This window comes from Palaemon carinicauda, unplaced genomic scaffold, assembly GCF_036898095.1.
Source record: "Palaemon carinicauda isolate YSFRI2023 unplaced genomic scaffold, ASM3689809v2 scaffold328, whole genome shotgun sequence".
Taxonomy (NCBI): domain Eukaryota; kingdom Metazoa; phylum Arthropoda; class Malacostraca; order Decapoda; family Palaemonidae; genus Palaemon; species Palaemon carinicauda.
The window spans coordinates 50,001-57,500 of NW_027170955.1; the positions used below are offsets into that span (position 1 = coordinate 50,001).

General features: G+C 37.0%; 1 protein-coding gene across 1 annotated transcript in view; it reads right to left on the minus strand.

The window, feature by feature from the left end:
- LOC137636562 (atrial natriuretic peptide receptor 3-like) overlaps positions 1-7,500 on the minus strand; it is a gene marked incomplete at its 3' end in the record, with an annotated part of 148,794 nt that overhangs the window by 49,994 nt on the left and 91,300 nt on the right. The window lies entirely within an intron of this gene.

A 7,500-nucleotide genomic window follows, 5' to 3' on the forward strand; every position in this document is an offset into this window, starting at 1 on the left:
TATTATTATTATTATTATTATTATTATTATTATTATTATTATTACTATTATTATTACTATTATCAATATTATTATTATTATTATTATTATTATTATTATTATTATTATTATTGTTTTTATTTTTAATATATTATTATTATTGTTATTATTATTATTATCATTATTTTTATTATTATAGTTATTATTATTATTTTTATTATTATTATTATTATTATTATTATTATTTTTATTATTAATATTATTATTATTATTATTATTATTATTATTATTATTATTATTTACAGATAAACTGGAAAGTGCCAAGCGTGGCATTTTGTATTGTTACTTAATCTTATGACTAATTAATTCACATTAAAGAAAAATAACTATTTGAGAGAGAGAGAGAGAGAGAGAGAGAGAGAGAGAGAGAGAGAGAGAGAGATGGAGAGAGAGAGAGAGAGAGATGGGATCTGTCAGAACAAATAACTTTGAACTTTGTAGCGAATAGTTTTAGCTGAGTGGCATTATTGGATTTCTCTCTCTCTCTCTCTCTCTCTCTCTCTCTCTCTCTCTCTCTCTCTCTCTCTCTCTCTCTCTCTCTCTCTCTCTCAAATTATTTATACACAAGCTGGTACTATTTTCCTATATATTAAATTTCTAGCTATATACTAAAGCCATAAATGTAGTAGATAGTAGGTTGGCCAGGGCACCAGCCACCAGTTGAGATACTACCGCTAAAGAGTTATGGGGTTCTTAGACTGGAGAGACAGTACTACATTGAATCCTTCTCTCTGATTACCGTTCATTTTCCCTTTACTTACATATACACCGAATAGTCTGGCCTATTCTTTTTATATACTCCTCTGTCCTCATACACTTGACTGCATTTGAAATTACCAAACAAAATTTCTTCTCTCAAGGGGTTAACTACTACACTGTAATTGTTCAGGGGCCACTTTCCTCTTGGTAAGGGTAGAAGAGACTCTTTAGCTATGGTAAGCAGCTCTTCTAGGAGAAGGACACTCCAAAATCAAACCAGTGTTCTCTAGTTTTAGGTAGTGCCATAGCCTCTGTACCATGGTTCTCTTGCTGAGGGTACAGTCGGGCACACTATTCTACCTTATTTCTCTTCCTCTTGTTTTGTTAAAGTTTTTATAGTTTAAATAGGGAATATTTTTATTTTGTTACTGTTCTTAATATATTTAATTTTTCCTTGTTTCCTTTCTTCACGGAGCTATTTTCCTTATTGGAGCCCCTAGGGTTATAGCATCTTGCTTTTCCAATTAGGGTTGTAGCTTAGCAAGTAATAATAATAATGATAATAATATCCTTCAGTCTTCAATCTTCACTGAATAAGACAAACGAAGATTTTGAGAAGAATCTTTTCTTCAATAAACCAATCTGGTAAATGAGCCGTGACTTAATATCCTCAAGGCTGACTTTGTTAAAGTTTGGGGGCCAAGCAAGAGCAGGGCCCTATGTAATTGTTTTCTTCTTTTAGTGTTGCTTTCTGTGTTCTGGTGGCCTGTTGGTAACGTCCCTGTGTGGCGATTGCGAGACTGCGGTTTTAATCTCGCTCAAACTCGTTAGTTTCGTTGGTCGCTGCAACCTCATTATCCTTGTGAGGTAAGGATATGGGTCTGGGGGAGCCTAAAGGTCTACCTGCTGAGTCATCGCCAGCCATTGCTTGGCCCCCCTCAGTCCTAGCTTGAATGGAGAGGGGCCTTGGGTGCTGATCATATGTATATATGGTCAGTCTCTAGGGCATTGTCCTGATTGATAGGGTAATGTCACTGTCCCTTGGCTCTGCCATTCATTAGCGGTGTTTAAACCTTTAAAACCTTTAAATGTAAAAACTATGGATTATTTACTTCATATGATAAAGTTTTCGAAAGATGAGCGGGAAATTTAGGGGGGAGGGCATGGGGACGTTAGGGGAGGTCAAGGTCTAAAGGCCACTCATGAATAGCAAAGGCAAGGGACAATACCATTACCCTATCAAGCTGATCAATGCCTTAAAGACTGACCATATATACATATGATCAGCACCCAAGCCCTCTCTCCACCCAAGCCCCTCTCCACCCAAGCTAGGACCAAGAATGAATGAATGATTTAAAGTTTTCAGGCATCTAGGACCAAGAAGATACATGCAATAGCAGCTGATGACTCAGTAGATAGACCTATAGGGTTCCCCAAGTCCCTCATCCTTACCTCACAAGGATGGTGAGGTTGCAGCGACCAAAGGAACTGACAAGTTTGTGCGGGACTTGAACCCCAGTCTGGCGATCACCAGGCAAGGATGCTACCACCAAGCCACCACAAAGAAGCTCGAAGCTTAGGGCCTCTGCCATGGGTAGATACAGCGCTGGAAATGACCCACAATAGGAAGAGAAACTCCCTCCTAGTTCGCAAAAATTGCAAGTCGTGATAACTGCTGAAGTCCATTTAGCTGTGACCACATATTGCGAGTCACCAATGATTCAAGCAGGCTATCAAAAATTTGCCTTAAATTTGTAACGTTTATTCAAAAGGAACATCTCGATGCTAACTTGTTGTTTTGAAGTAAGTTACCCTTTGATATTCGAGCAACTTGCATCTGTTCGTTTGGCTACCTGTTAATACTCCCATTACGCAGATTTGCCTTTCTTTGCAGTGTAACGCAAGGGGATAACATGCTTATGAAGTTCCGGTATGAATAAATCCAGTTATATAAGAGAAAAATCTAAGGACTATGACTAAATCCAGAGCCTTATTGAAAGAAAACAGGGAAGCATCTCTACTTTGCTTTTGGGGGGAGAGGTGACTCGGATGCTGTCCATGTTTGGCTCCAGCCTGGACATTAAGGTACAGCACAACCATCTCTTCCACGTCAATGCCACACATTTAAAGAGGCATGTCTTCAAACGAGAAGATTTTCCCCAAGCGGTCTTGTAGTTCCTATAAGCCGCTGCACTGGAAAGGCGCCGGTTGGCAGTATACCCGGCAAGTAACTCACTACCGTTCTGAAATTCTTCCTAGCGGGCAGCGTTTGAACGGTTTCATTCAACTTCAATTACTTATATGCGCGAACAAATCCACACGTCAATCCGCTAGTGTGAAGCGAGCCTTACGTAACAACTATTTAAATTACTGTTAGTACGTACATCAAGAATTAAACCACATGTTTATGCATAACAGAATATTTGTTTTGAATCTTTGAAATGTAAACTTCGAAACACATTATGAAATCTGAAGTTGGTGTTCCACAAATCTACAGTTCATTCCTCTGATGAAGGGCGATATCTCAAAATTTCGGAAAGTTTGATAGCTTTTATTAAGGGCCATCATAGCTTATTCTATGTAGACAGAATCATCAAGGTTTCTCTCCCCTGCTCAGAAAATCTAAACATGTAAACCTTGCTCGTTCCCGATGCATGGAACTGATGGGATGGTTCATGAAATCCTATGAGTCTTTGTAAAACACCATCCTCACGTCAAAAATTCTGTTTCAAGGTTTCCATTTATCAAAATTGGTTAACTATTTTTGGAATTTCCTCATATATCCACCTAGATATTAAAGTGGAATTTTTATTTTTAAACCAATAGAGCCCTGATGAAGGCCATATGACAATGGCTGAAACAGCTGTAGGTACAGACATTAAATAGAACAACATAGTTACAGTTTCTGTTTCAAGGTTTCCATTTATCAAAATTGGTTAACTATTTTTGGAATTTCCTCATATATCCAATTAGATATTAAAATAGAATTTCTATTTTTAAACCAATAGAGCCCTGATGAAGGCCATATGACAGTGGCTGAAACAGCTGTAGGTACAGACATTAAATAGAACAACATAGTTACAGTTTTTGTCTTGTTGATCCTGGAATGGTATATTGTCATGGGATTTGGATGGCACATATAAGTCTTTTGTTAATCGCATAAGGAAATTATCATACTCATATATATATATATATATATATATATATATATATATATATATATATATATATATATATATATATATCCCGTTTTGAGTGGGGATACCTTAACGTGGTGAAAGGCTTTGTGCATCGCCATGATCAGCAGAGCTGTACTATTCAGGGCCACCCATACTATGTTGGTTTGGTGTTAGCAATTAGACGAAAGTCTCCCACCATCACCAATCCGCACTGGCAAGCGTGGTGATGACAACTGGCCAAACCTCAGGCATGAATTGACATGTCTGAGGCATTTATCCTGCAGTGGACTAGAAACGGCTGTATTTCTTGGTGTTGTGTGTGTGTGTATATATATATATATATATATATATATATATATCAAATAAGCCATATATATTAATACATTAAAGTCTGGATTTTCTTAACGACCTCAGGATCAGAGCCCCAGGCGAAATCACTCAAAGATTATTGTATCTGACCGGCCGGGTTTCGAACCCTGGTCCAGGATACCTGTATGACATTGACCATATATATATATATATATATATATATATATATATATATATATACATATATATATATGCGTTGTGTCTATGTAAATGTATATGTATGTGTGTGTATATATATGATTTTTATTGAAATATCTCTGTAAGTATTAGTACTCTTAATACTGATCAATTATCATGATGGAATATAGAAGGAGAGATAGAATATAATTACATTAATGTATTTGTGGGTTAATATCACCCTTAGCTCCAAGATGTTGTCACAGCCATAGAATTTTTCCTTTCGTTCAATATTGCTTTCAAGGTGATGTAAAGATTAACTTGAAATCATGATGGTATAATGAAGCTTTTTTCCCCCACTTTCTAGATTAAAGAATTTTCAATAAATAATCATGTTTTTCGAAATGATGTATTTATATGAATGTTGTGAATGTTGTTGTTCTTGTATGTGTATGTTCTGCTGTGTGTGTTATGTATTCATCTTACTGTCTTAGGTTGAAATAATTGAAATAGTATTTACTCTCTCTCTCTCTCTCTCTCTCTCTCTCTCTCTCTCTCTCTATATATATATATATATATATTATATATATATATACATATATATATATATATGTATATATATATGTATATATATATTTATTTATATATATATATATATATATATATATATATATATATATATATATATATATACTGTATATATATATATGTATGTATGTATGTACGTATGTATGTATGTGTGTGCGTATGTATTTGGCACTTACACTATATATATATATATATATATATATATATATATATATATATATATATATATATATATAGTTAAATCACTTCAACAATAATGATTAAATAAGGCCAAATGTGATCTCTTTCTACTTAGCATCTTATTTCACGTTAAAGATTTTTCTTTTTACTCATATTAAATCTATTGGAAATAAATTAAAACTTCATTATCCTAAAACCTCTTTAATACCAATATGCCATTAGACGTAACTGACTTCCCTGAGAATTGCCTTCATTTGCAAAGTCTTTTTAGACCACAGTGCATTAGACCAAAATGGGTTACGCTCAAGTGAAGAGAAAATTATCTCTTTCCGACTGATAACGACTCGAACATTTGTTAACAGTGAAAGAAAAGAATCCTGTCAGCTGAATAGGATTTTTAAATCATAGGATTTTTCTCAATAACAACAACAACAACAATAAAGTTTCTAGTCCACTGCAGGACAGAGGCCTCAGACATGTCCTTATTAATGTTTGGGGTTTGGTCAGTTTTCATCACTAACCTGAATAAGATTTATAAATCATAGGACTTTTCTCAATAACAACAACAACAACAACAATAAAGTTTCTAGTCCACTGCAGGACAGAGGCCTCAGACATGTCCTTATTCATGTCTGGGGTTTGGTCAGTTTTCATTATCACGCTGGCCTCTGCGGATTGGTGATGGTGAGAGACTTTAGTCTGATCGCTTACAGCAAACCAACCTAGTAAGAGTGGCTCTGACTAGTACATCTTTCCTGATCATGGCGATACGCAAAACCTTTCACTCTTTTAGGGGTTGTGGTGGCCGATGTGGTAACGTCCCTGTCAGGTGATCGCCAGACAGGGGTTTGAGTCCCGCTCAAACTCGATAGTTCCTTTGGTCGCTGCAACCTCACTGTCCTTGTGAGCTAATGATTTAGGGTTTGGAAGAATCTATAGGTCTATCTGCATTCATCTGTAGCCATTGCCTGACCCTCCCTGCTCCTAGCTTGGGTGTAGAGGGGGTTGGGCGCTGATCATATGGTATAGATGGTCAATCTCTAGGGCATTGTCCTGCTTGATGGGACAATGTTACTATCCCTTGCATCTGCCATTCATGAGCGGCCTTTAAACTTTTAAACCTTCAAGGTGATATATAGTGAGAAAAGAACAAGTTATCTTGAAAAGATGAGGAAATCAAGGATATTGTAAAAATGAACGAGAAAAATACATAGATAACAGGAATATAAAACACAAGAAAAATATAAGGAAATGAGAGAGAGAGAGAGAGAGAGAGAGAGAGAGAGAGAGAGAGAGAGAGAGAGAGAGAGAGAGAGAGAGAGAGAGATGCACATAGTTAAGTAATCACTTCTGACTATCTAATATTCTAGTACTTTAAATTGATGGTCGAAAATAAGTGTGTCGGACTAATCTAGAAGGTTAGGACTCCCAAATTTCTAACTCACAATCTAGAACATATTACCTGCCATCTTCATACACATCCTCCTCTCAACATGACGTCACTGTTCAGTCTAAGCATGTTCTTGCAGCCTCTACTTTCGAACCTCAGCACTTGCCTGGGTGGTATTTCAAGGACAGTTTTCTGAAAGACTTTTGTATTTCGTGTTGAGAAGCGTCTGATTTAACGCCTAAAATTCCACGTTGGCATCCTTAACAGCAAGGTGGTTTTAAATTCTTCTTCTTCTCGTAGTCTTTCAAGTTGAAGAATACTTAGCTAGCAGGACAATGCCCCAGAGATTAACCATATATCATGTGATCAGCGCCAAGCCCACTCTCCACCTAAGTTAAGTCTAGGGGAGGCCAGGAAATGGCTGCTGATGAATCAGCAGTTAGACCTATAGTCTCCACCTTAGTTCACAAGGATGGTGAGGTTGTAGATACTATAAGAAACTATCGAGCTTGAGCGGGACTCGAGTATGGCAGATCACCAGGCAGGACAATGCCCTAGAGACTGACCATATTAAATATGATCAGCGCCCAAGCCCCTCTCTACCTAAGATAGGACCAGGGGAGACCAGGAAATGGCTGCTGATGAATCAGCAGGCTCCACCACACAACCATCCTTAGCTCACAAGGATGGTAAGGTTGCAGACATTACAAGAAACTATCAAGCTTGAGCAGGACTTTAACCAGGGATGTTCAGCATATTCTAATCCTTCATCTCCTCTTCCTCCGTCCTCCTCTCTTCTCCTTCTACTTTACCTCCATCAACGAAGTTGGGAGGAGGTTATGTTTTCTTCCTTGTTTGTGTGCTTCTTAGTGTGTGTGTGTTTGTTTGTGAACAGCTTCCTGGCCACCATTTCAATCATAGATTGATGAAACTTGCAGG